This window comes from Archocentrus centrarchus, chromosome 11 (genome assembly GCF_007364275.1).
Source record: "Archocentrus centrarchus isolate MPI-CPG fArcCen1 chromosome 11, fArcCen1, whole genome shotgun sequence".
NCBI lineage: Eukaryota > Metazoa > Chordata > Actinopteri > Cichliformes > Cichlidae > Archocentrus > Archocentrus centrarchus.
The window spans coordinates 35,575,291-35,587,890 of NC_044356.1; the positions used below are offsets into that span (position 1 = coordinate 35,575,291).

At 40.1% G+C, this 12,600-nt stretch overlaps 1 protein-coding gene across 4 annotated transcripts in view; it reads right to left on the bottom strand.

Annotated features, from left to right (window-relative positions):
• glcci1a (glucocorticoid induced 1a) overlaps positions 1–12,025 on the bottom strand; it is a 29,184-nt gene extending 17,159 nt beyond the window's left edge. For 2 of the 4 annotated variants that reach the window (XM_030740884.1, XM_030740885.1), the window contains exon 1: positions 11,731–12,012. The gene's annotated coding sequence lies outside the window, so the exon portion shown is untranslated. Of the gene's footprint in view, positions 1–11,730 lie in introns of all 4 variants that reach the window. The other 2 variants (XM_030740886.1, XM_030740883.1) reach the window with 2 other exon arrangements.
• Positions 12,026–12,600: the final 575 nt, after the last annotated feature.

Consider the following 12,600-nt stretch of genomic DNA (forward strand, 5'->3'; position numbering starts at 1 on the left):
AAAAGCCTTTACAGAATCGCTAGTGAAATTTGACAATAGCACGTAAAACATTTTGTAAGTTTGCTCCAAAATAAGGTTAAAGTATTTTTTTTCTACCAAGCATACACACAGATACATGAGACTCAATCCAAAGTGCTCAGTAGAACATGCACATCCACAATTAAAGCGTGCAGGAAAAAAGAAGAATCAATGGAAAACATGGAATTCCGCGCACCACGTTGGCCCGAAACGTTACATTTTAAAGGTCTATTCAGATTAAAAATTTTCCAGGAGCTCTCTGGTGTGTGGAATTCCATGTTTTCCATCAATCCAAAGTGCTGACATGATCATCACCTTTGGCTCCTCCTCTGGAACACTGAACAAATGCAATTTACCTTATAAAAGTAAAGCAAGAAAGTTAAATAAACCTGCCTTATTCTTTACTACAACAACAAGTAAATGTCTGTCACCACCATGCTCAAATTATAACACTGGTAAACAATCATTTTGCTACCAGGTATGCTGATTCCAAATCTATAATCAGAATTTGGCTAGCATGTCAGGTTCTTGAGTCATGCACATGTCAATATTTAGCTAATGTATTGCTGTACTGGTACTTCTCATGCAAATGTGTGCTAATATTTTCTAATTTTGAAATTGAACAGAATTTAGCAATAATTTGGGTGATTTTGGGGTGCTGAATCCAAATATGGTCATTAAAATTCAATCAACTAAAGTTTAACTGCCAATATTGAGGATCAACAATGCCAGAAATTTGCAATTTCTTATAGTGCTTTGATCTATCAATAGATAAAAACAAAGTTTTAGTGCTACATCAAGCGATGGAATAGTGTTTCTGGGGCAGTCCAAAGCTTAAAGCTGGGATCTTTGATGGACCACAAGCCCGTGAGCTTAATAGAGACAAAGACTTTCCATCTAAGCTCAGACCCCTTGAACTAAGAGCATGGGAATCATTTGTTCCGGTGCTACAGAATTTCTTGGGCAACCACAAAGCCACAAACTATGAAGAACTAGTTAACGACATGCTCATATCATTCAAACGCATGGGTTGTAGAATGTCACTTAAGATTCACTTCCTTCCAGGGGCGTGGTGGCCATCGGGAGGTTTACCGAACAGCCGGTCGTTTCCAGGCCGAACTGGCCGGTGATCAAAATTTTTATTTATTTTTTTTAACCCAATTAAGCACAGCAGTACTCGCGCGGCCACAGGTACAGGCAGTGATGGTCGGTCGCGAACATTTCGGCTCTAAGAGCTGGTTCTTTGAAGTGAATGACAGGAGTTGGCTCTTTTTCATCAGGAGGGGCTACAAACAACAGCCCAGCAGAGTTTCGTTGACAAAATATTAGTTTTTGTCAATGACCCTTATTTTCATGACGAAAATGAGACGATAACTAAATAGAAACTACTTAAGGATAAAAACGATGATGAAATTAATTGACACTTGTCAACGAATGAAAATGAAAATGCTTGGTGGGGACGACATTCAATCAGAACTGATTTAATTTTGTGACAGGGTGGGACAAGTTAGGAAAACATCCAATCAAACGCACAGTTGCACAAATTTGCTCTAAACCCAGGAAGACCAAACTAGCCTGTGATTGGTCGTTACTTCTGATAGAACTAAGTGATGTAACCAATGTCAGCAGGGAGAAAGAGAAGAGCCGATGTATGGACACATTTGTCCTTTGACATTGTGACAAACAAAACGATGTGTAAACCATGTGGGGCGACTATCTCGGGTAAAAACACGACAAATCTTAAACGACATCTGCAAACCAGTCACCCAGATCTCCATGCAAAGGTCAGCATTTTAATGTCATGCAGGGTAAAGTGTTTTTCCCAGTTTGTGTTTAGAGAAAATCTCCACACCGCGGTGGATTAGCCTTTATAATCTTAGTCCTGAACACTGCCCTGTACCTTTCAGAGCGTCCTGCTGTAAAACGCTGGATTATCTCAGTAAGGTGGTGTTAATGATCAGGTGTGTGGGAAGCAGGTGAAACACTAATGTTAATATTATTAATAATATTCCATAACTTTGAATAAATGTTTAATTTTGTGTAAGTGTGTATAACGACTAATTCAAGGGAACTGAAGAAAAAGCATTTACATTTTACACCCTTTATATTTCAGTCGACTAAATCTACAGTTGATTTAGTCGACTATATTACGATAATTCGTCGACTAAAACGAAACAAAAACTATTCAGATGACTAAATTATGACTAAAACTAAGTTACATTTTCGTCAAAAGACTGAATAAAACTAAATCAAAATTTGTATGCTGTATGCTGGTATGCCTGAAGGAAAAAAAAACTAACAAAAAAAACAAAAAACAAGCAGATACTGTAAGAAAGTTTGTCCCAAAAATTTTTTTTAAAAAGAAATCCTTACACGATATGCTTCATAGACAGACCAAGTTGCTGTTAAGGCTTTGTTGTATTATGAGCTAATAAAGTGAGGTTAGAAATAAATACACCTATAAACTTGTTACAAATAGTGACTAAACCCGTAAGTAGATGAACGCATGGCTGAGAGTTTGACATGTGAAGTGCTGAGGTTGTATATCACAGTATGTACAGATCATAACACTGCACAAAGACAAACACTTTATAAAAGAAAAAAAGAAAAAAAAAAAAAGGCTCTCGTTTGCATTCGGTGAGTCAGCTCGAGTCCTGTGCTGGCTGTCAAAATTAACTGCAGCTCAGCCAGCACACCATTAGGAGAGGTGAAGGGCGAGACACCAGCTAAGAGGGGATTGACGATCTTTTTCCCCCCTTTTGCTGCTCTGTTGTACGATCGGATAAAAGGCCTTTCCAAACCAAGCTCCCGGGCTGAATTTCAACCCCAGCCTGCCCCTGCTTCCTTCACTCTCATCTTGACTTCTTTCCACCAAATTTGGGTGATGTGAGTGATAAGCATGGTGAAAGGTTCCATCACATTATCTGTGAAATGGAGACCATTTCACCCATCGTGTTTGTGCTATAACGCAAACATGATGGGTGACTACTGCTGGTTTCTACAGGGTGAAACTTCCCTGAAGCACAAGTGCAAGTGTTTGTCACATTTTTGAACTGTTTAGGCAGACTAATTGTGGACTGTATTAGTTTGAGATTCCTCATATGATTGACTCTTGTATCTGTGTCTTTTTCACCAGTTGTATGTTCATGGTGTACTTTTTGGCCTTTTTCAGCTTGATTTGACAGTTCTTCAGTGGAGGTAAGACAGGAAAGCAGGGAGGAGACCCGGAAGAAGACACGTGACAAATGGCGACAGGCTAGCAGCATAGACGATCGCCTGCTCACACCCTGAGCTATCCTGGCGCCCCATGGTGAACTTTTCTAATAAAATCATTGACGTCATGTTTGGCAATTGGTATTTATTGGCATAGTTATGTAACTCAACATCCTGACGTGCTAGAGAAATTCTGTTTGCATATTTGGAATCAGCGTACCCAAATTGGTAAGGGGAACTATGTGAGAGTGCTGTTTGTAGATTACAGCTCAGCATTCAACACCATAGTTCCCTCCAGGCTGGTCTCTAAGCTGCTGGACCTGGGCCTGGGCCCATCCCTGTGCAGGTGGGTTCACAGCTTCCTGACCAGCAGACCACAGGTGGTACGAGTGGGTCACCTCACCTCATCCTCCCTCACCCTCAACACTGGATCCCCCCAAGGCTGTGTGCTCAGCCCTCTGCTGTACTCACTGTACACCCATGACTGCGAGGCCACGTCAGAGTCCAACGTCATCATCAAGTTTGCTGACGACACTGCTGTTGTGGGACTAATCTCTCACAATGAGGAGACAGCCTACAGGAGAGAGGTCTCCCGCCTGGAGAACTGGTGCCAGGAGAACCACCTCCTGCTCAATGTCAGCAAAACAAAGGAACTGATTGTGGACTTCAGCAGGAAGCAGCAGAGGGACTACCATCCACTTGTCATCAGTGGTGCTGAGGTGGAAAGAGTGGACACTTTCAAATACCTGGGAGTGACCATCTCACAGGACCTGTCCTGGACTCATCACATAAACATCACTGTGAAGAAGGCCAGACAGCGTCTCTACCTCCTCAGGCGGCTGAGAGACTTCAAGCTCCCACTCAAGGTGCTCAGGAACTTTTACACCTGCACCATCGAGAGCATCATGCGTGGGAGCATCACCACCTGGATGGGAAACTGCACCAAGCAGGACTTCATGGCCCTAAAAAGGGTGGTTCGTTCAGCTGAACGGACCATCAGAACCACCCTCCCCAACCTGCAGGACATTTACACCAAGCAGTGCAGGCTGAGGGCCATGAAGATCCTAAAACAGCCCAGCCACCCCGGACACTCTCTCTTCTCCCTGCTCCCATCAGGCCGGTGTTACCGCTGCCTGAGGGCTAAGACTGAAAGGTTGAAGAAGAGTTTTTACCCACAAGCCATCCGTCTGCTCAACTCTGAGCCCTAACTGGACCATTATTGCACAATGTAAATATTATAATTTAAAAAGTGTGTATAGTGTATAGTATATAGAGTATAGTGTATAGTGTGAATTACTTTTTTTTATTTTTATTCTTCTTATTTATATGTGTGTGTATATATGGTTGCAGGTACAAAATACATTTCACTGTGCATTGTACTGTGTATAACTGTGCATGTGACAAATAAACACTATCTTAATCTTAATCTTAATTAGTAAAAATCAATCGTTTTTCCTCCTCAGGTAGCAGACAAAAGGGTTTTTTTTTGTTGACCAGTGTAATCAGCCTCTGCTATGTGTCACTGCAACAACATGAGTGGCTCATGTTTCTTGGTATGGCTGTTGATTGATTGCTTGGGGGCAGGAAAATTGCCACTTTGACATTCTCGATTCTTCTACAGATATATATATATATTTTTTTTTTAAATCAGCATTCTTTGAATTCCATGTCTCATAATGTCTGACATCACTTGGTTTCTCAAGTGATGTCATGTGCACATTGCAAATGTTATCCACCACAGTAGATGGGAAAAATGTGTATTCCCTGACTGGTTGGTTGGTTGCTGGAAGTTGAAATTGGTCACTAACAGGGTGCTGCACCAAAAACCTCCTTACGATTGCATTGGTTGCTAGAAGACTGCAGTCACTCGTAGTCTGCATGGAAGACAGACTTGTGCTATAACCAAGTGGTATAGCAAAACCTGAAGTGCAAGCAAACTGGAAGCAGAGAATGTTTGATGAAAAATATGGACGACTTCAGCAATCTACTAGAGATCAATGCAATTGCAAGGAAGTTTTTACTTATCAGTCAGCCACGTTTTCAATCTCGCTCTGTCTCTCTTGAGATGTTTGGATCATGTCTTGACATCAGTTACTGTATCTTCACTCAACTTTAGGAAAATAGTTTTAAAAATGCATTAATACTGGCTGTATCTCTGGAGGCAGAACAAGTCATCTAATAACTTGAAGGTTATTTGATTCCTGGCTGCTCCAATCTGCGTGCCAAAGTATCCTGGCGTAAGTTATTGAACCCCGAGTTGCTCCCTATGTATTCAACAGGCTGTTGCGCTACTGGCTGAGACCTGCCTTGACCCCAGAATGCAACAAGCTGCAGTATGGCACTATCATCAAACCACTTAAGAAAAACAGATGATTTTCTTCAGCATTTAAGTATTGTAATACATTTAATCCAGATATGATTCTATAGTAAACATCACTGCATGGGATCAAGAACACTTTTGAAAACCACTGTCAGTGAACATAATTCATGACTACATTCACAAATACAAGTTTAAACTGCATCAAAAAAACAAAACAGATAGAAAAAAGGTCCAGATAAGCTGCAGCCTTCCTCAGGCTTCTGCGCTGATTTAAGATGAATTGAGGCCAACTGAAAAACTGCTGTGGTCCTGTGTTGCCCACAGTCAGATTACTTTTTCGGAAAGTAGTCATGGCATTGGTAAATTGTACATTTGTATGCAACAACATGGTTCCCTAATAAAAGAGCTTGGGGGCTAAACTGGTCTCACTACAGTCCAGATCTGTTATCTATTGAAAACATCTGGAGCATTATAAAACCAAAAATAAGATAAAGGAGAGCCAAACTCTGGAGCAGCTGAAATCCAATATCACACTAGAGCAGCAATATTTGGTTTTAGACATACAGCAAGAAGTTTTTAAACTTTCAGTGGTGCCTCAGTGTTTGATTGCTTTTAAGAAAACTCTTGAAGCATTTGTACCAGGGGGTTACCAGATGACCACTTGCTGGTGCTAATGGCCACGCTCGCCAGCTAACTGATAATGATCCATTCTGGAAGCTAACAGCTGAAATTCCCAGCAAGGCACAGCACCAAGCGAACAACGGCTAACTAGAACCCTGTGACATATGATAGACAGACAAGCCCCAAATTATTCATACCCCTGTTTGACTTAAAGTTATTGTTATTCAACCAGCAATTTTGACACAGGCATCTCCCAGAAGATAAGATGAAGTACAAGAGGCATCATTGTGGGGAGAAGGAAAAAAAAAAAAAAAAAAAAAAAAAAAAAACTATTTTTTATATAATATATATATATATATATATATATATATATATATATATATATAAAGAAATAAATAATATATATATATATATATATATATATATATATATATATATATATATATATATATATATATATATATATATATATATAAAATGACAAACAGAACAAACAAACATAGGGAGATATCCCCCAGCTTTTATTTAAATTTGAAGAAAAAAATGGCATGTTCAAAATTATTCATAGCCTTCTCAATAAATCAATAGAAAAGCCTTTACTGGCCATTACACCAATCAAATGCTTCCTATAATTGCTGACCAGCTTTTTGCATATTCTTGCTCATCATCTTTAGCGATGAGCTCTAACTCTTTCAGATTGGAAGGTCTTATTGCCACCACCCTGATCTTTAGCTCCCTCCACAGATTCTCAATTTTGGATTCAAGTTAGGACTCTGGCTGGGCCACTGCAAAACAGTCAAGTTTTTGTCTGCTAACCATTTCCTAGTCTTAGCCATGACTGTCCACAAACCAGCTGCAGAGAGCTGTTGTTTTTCACCTGTTGAGTTGATTAAAACAGCTGCTCCCAATGAATCATGGTCATTAGGATGCTTTAGAGCAGCTTAGACTATTTGAAATGGTATAGGACTTTGGATTTTCCCATAGACTGGGACAGTTTGCAAAGGGTATGAATAATTTTGGACATGCCACTTTTTCTTCAAATGTAAATAAAAGCTGAGAAATACATTTTTTCCCCCACAATGATGCCTCTTGTACTTCGTCTTATTATCTTTTGGAAGATGCCTGTGTCATTTCTGGTCAACAAAAAATTTGCTGGCTGAATAACAATAACTAAGTCAAATTTATGAATATTTCAGACTTCACTGTATATAAATTTCTCTCATTTCTATATCTGTCAAGTTATAGTAATTTACAGAAAGTTACAGAAATAAAATAACAAATTACAAATAAAATGGAAAATAAAATTACTTGGTCAGTACTGAATAAATATATACTAATATAAAACAAGATCTCAAAACTATACTATAATCAAAAAAAAAAACATTGTGTATTTTTAGTAAAAATTCAAGGAACTTTCAAATGTAAACAAAGGAGAACATGAAACTGACAGTCACCTAATTGTGGTCTGCTTATCCTCAAAGGCAAATAAATAAATAATAATTAAAAAAGGCACAAGAAGTGCAGTGCTGTCTCAATGGAAAGTGAGGCTCACATATGGGTCAGACGTGTAACTTGACCACAAGTGGTAGTATGAAGAATGACAAAGGAGGAGGGTTGAGTGCAGTGCTCGCAATCGCACCCCTCGGTTGCCATGAACCCCACAGCCTAGTACAGGGATCCTCAAATCCAGGCCTTGAGGGCTGGTGTCCTGCAGGTTTTAGATGTGTCCCTGATCCAACACACCTGAATCAAATGGCTGAATTACCTCCTCAGTATGCAGTCAAGTTCTCCAGAGTCCTGCTAATGACTTCTATATTTGACTCAGGTGTGTTGGATCATGGACACATCTAAAACCTGCAGGACACCGGCCCTCAAGGCCTGGATTTGAGGATCCCTGTATCTACTATTCTGTTATTGTTAAAATAAATGTGTTGCTATTTTGTGCTATTGCAGTTGTACTGTGTGACTATGTAGAGATCTTTTTTTAATCACAGTCTGGGCCTTTTGCCTTCATTCACACTGGGCAGAGGACAGACTTAAGATTCAGCTTACTTTTGTTAAAAAATAGGTAAATTGCTATATTTACATTTTTGGAGAAAAAAAAAAACAAAAAGCTCACCATTGCCTGTAAAATGAAATTACTGAACTTTACCACAAGATGAAAAAAATGTTTTTTTAAAAGAAAAGTGTCCAGGCAGATTTAGAGGGTTTTGCATCTGAATTCTTCATATGTTCTTATACGCCTTATGAAAAATAGATCGTGCATAGATAAACTCGTTTAACATTTTCTTGCTTCCGTGCTCATTATATCTATGAGAACAACTGCGCACAGTTGCAGTGTTTCCATAACAACCATCAACATAACAGAAAAACATCTAAGTGCAAGACTTGCACATCACATCATTAAAAATAGTATAAATTTGAAAGGAATTGATATATCAAATGATAATATATTACTTAGGATACAATATAAAATGTTACTTTACAAGAGGAAAGAAAGCAGTCCTGTGTAACTCCTTAATATCCCATTTGAGGCCGGGGTAATACCATCAAAGTATCTGGTTAGACGCCATGTTTCTACGATTTTTAGGGCCAAGGACAATAACCTTAGTCTTGTTTATGAGTAGGAGATTAGAGGTCATCCAGGCCTTTATGTCTTTAAGACATGCCTGTGGTTTCATTGAAACACAAATAAAAAAAAAAAAACAAGGGGGGGGCCTGTGTAAAATCTAAGTAATAAATAGATAATGTAATAATTAGCAAATTTCATAAATTATTTTACTCAAAATATAACATAGAAAACATATCAAACATTTAAACTGAGACATTTTACTATTTCATTAAAAATATTAACTCATTTTGGATTTGGTGGCAGCAACACATCTTCAAAAAGTTGAGCAGGAGCAACAAAAGGCTGCAAAAGTGGTTCTAACAAAGAAACAGCAGGAGGAACATTTTGCAACTAATTAGGTTCATTCGTAACAGTTACAGGACTGGGTATAAAACATCTTAGAGAGTTTCCCAAAAAGAAAGAGGGCAGAGGTTCACCAATCTGGAAAAAAAAATGCATCTACAGATATCATCAAAAAATATTCTGAAAATCTGGAGAAAACTCTCTCCACAAGGGACAAGGCCACAGAGCAATATGGGATCCCCATGATGTTCTGGCCCTCAGGTAGCACTGCATTATAAAACAGGCATGATTCTGTCATGGAAATCACTGCATGGGCTCAGAAACACTGCCAGAAATCAGTCTGTGAACACAATTTGCCATCCACAAATGTAGGTTAAAGCTCTGGGTCATCTGTGTGGAACTCCATGACTAACTTTTGTGTGTGTGAAGAACACATCCCCATTTACATACACAAATTGGAGTCTGACAGATAGATACAATTCAAATCAGTGCAGGGTGTTTCTTTTAACACCGAGGCCGCTTCACATCGCTTTTGCAAACAAGATGGCGATGGCAGAAGCGCACAACTCGAGGCTTCATGTCACGGCAGTTATGTCTATCTTTTATACTGTTTTATATGGTTTTACCCCTCAGTGATATTTTACTTTTCTAATGCTATTTCTTCACTTTCTATATTACTTCATCATATGTGGAAGCCCAACTAGAGGGGCAATTTGCTACGTAGTTCAATCACTGTATCCTACCCCATTGCATTACCCATTAGAGAGCACAGAGAAGGATTCAGTAACTAAATAGATCACCCTGGCTTTGACCCAAACCCTACATAGGAGAGGAGACATTCCACTGCATCTCCTTTCTTACATCGTTTTAATAAAGACTGAACCGTAACATTGGTTCACTATAAGAACCAGGCCATTCTCCTTGTTTTGCTTCAGTTTTGAAGTCAACTGTTGATCATGTAGCTACTGTTTATAGGGAGTCTTTTTGGTTGCTGAGGCTCAAACAATACACATTTACTTCTAGACCAATCACCATACACATATCAGTCAAAGGTTCCTCTTGTGTACCCACTGTACAAGAGCTAAACTAAGAACTTTGAAATTTACTGTACTCTGAACACAGAAGGCTGTCCAAGAGACACAAACTTTAAAAAAGGTTCCTACACACAAAAACGTTGTTAGTCTCTGCCAATTCCACTACCTTTCACTTCAACTGCTAAATGCTATGCCATATACACCACTGGGCCCTAACTGTGTCAGGGGGTCATTTAATTCATTGTAAGCATTGAAGTGGCTAAAAATGTATTTATTAAAAACAAAACTTAAGTTAGTAATAGCTAAACAGTTTAAAATATCACTAAAGAAATAATGATTTTTTTAATGGCATATTTAGTGACCCTACATGCCACTTGCTTACCTTGAACACACCGTGGACACAACCGTTTCAGTGGCATTTACATGAGGAAAGATGTGAAGTCTAGTGTATAATAACCCAGTTCAGAGCTTAGCCAAGATAATCGTGACACATGCTTCATGTGTGTGGATTACATAAACCTGCCTTATTAACAGTGACTAATAAATACTTGTGTATAGAGAGATGTGGCTGGTTCTGTGTGGGCATGCAGTCTGAGGATAGCCTGCTTGTTCATGTGCTCCATTTACATCGAGTAACTCTTAGGCCCCAGTGTTGCCATAGGAGCCACACTGCCAGCAGCTGACAACATAATTATATTTCCCTTTCACTGACTGTAAACAGGCTAAAGGCTGCAGATGAATAAAAGCTGTTTGATGGAAGTCTGGCCAACCATCGATACACAGTGATGTTTATCTCCGACAGAGCCGCTGCATCATCACCACCACACAGGGGTCCACAGCCTGACGTAGTTACCTCGTCACAATGCACTGTATAAAAACTGTTTCACAGCTAATATCAAGTTATTCTTTTTAAAGGGTAACTGTAGCACATTCCAACAATAAACCACAGAGCCTGAGCTGAGCTGCAGTGTGGATGATAAGGAGCCACTATGGCGAGAGCTGATGTACCGTCTCCTTGTTTTTAGCATCCAGAAGCAGATACCCACATAGAAAGCTAGCAACTACACTAGCATGTCGCCCTTGTATGAGGAACGGTTCGTTACATTAAAGCTAGCTATCGAAATTTGTGTAAACATTACATGGACTTTAAAAGATAATCCCGGATTTTGTCTTAATGATGAACTCTGCCATTCGGCTCGTTTCCATTTCATAAAACTGCAGCCACATGAAATTAACTGTAATGTGTTGAGTTGCTTAGTTCCCCCTCCCCCCCCTTTCCCCAGTAGCTCCAAAACACAGCGCGGCCCCTGCTTTGCGAACACAGGAAAAATGGTCAGTGTTTAGTTTGTCTTCAGTGTTGGACAGGGGCCTACACACAGGCCGAACGCGAGGGGGGACCTAACTGCTCCAAAACAGACTGGTTCTTTTTTCCAAAAGGACGCATTTGTTCATTTATTGGCAAAACAATTCTACTGCCGGATTTGTCAGGCTAGTTTGGCGTGACGGCCGCTCAGTTGGAGACACAACACCACTTAGCATAGCACGAAGCTATCTATACGATGATCGGGGTATTTTGCATAAACCTCGTTTACTGGACAGGAAGCGGTTACCTTTGGAAACAGGTAAGCTCCTGTTGTCCGGCGATGACACTCTGCCTGCGGACCAGGTTGCCGTCCGAGTCACTTCCACCCGGGTTTGCGGGACTGGAGCAACGGGACGTCGTGGGTCCTATGTTGCTCCCGGCTACGGAGGAAGAGGAGGAGGAGGAAGCGGAGTGGGTTGGGCTGTGTTGATCTTCACGCAGAAGCTGGGTACGGTACCCTGGCGCGGAGAGGCCGCAAACAGAGCACGAGGCTACGGGAGAGGCGCTGAGGTTACCCCGCTGTTGCTGCTGGGATGAGCTCGCTGCTGATGACGTTGACATGACTATCAACAATCACTTCATTAAATTGTTCACGATGTCAACACTGTGGGGAACGTGTAAAGTTCTTTTAAGAAGCCCATAGTTTCACCAACAGGGTTGTTTTTAAGCGCATTGCTTAAAAGCTGTCCATGAAACACACTTTGTCTTTGTTACCAAATTTTCTCAGCTTCACTCAGAGTTCCGTTTGTGCGCTGATGCCATGTATGAGCATTCCTGAGTATAAACCCACGTTACAAACACCTGTTGTCACGCTTGCATGTTTTTTACTACCTTAGTCAAAGTAGTGTTCCCAAACCAACCGGTCTCCAATTCAGCAACATGGTTGCCTATTAATACAAAAACAGAAGGTTGGGCCATGGGCGGGTCAAAATATTATAGCCTTTCTCTGATTGGTGCTGGATCACATCCTAATTATGGCAGTGGGTTGTCCCTCGGGTGGTTAACCAGTAGAAAAGAGCAACAGTTAAATAATACCAGTGATTGGTGATCACTGTAAAGGACGTGATTTATCGTGTAACTTAAGTGTACAATGATTCTTTAATTTATAATGCATCAA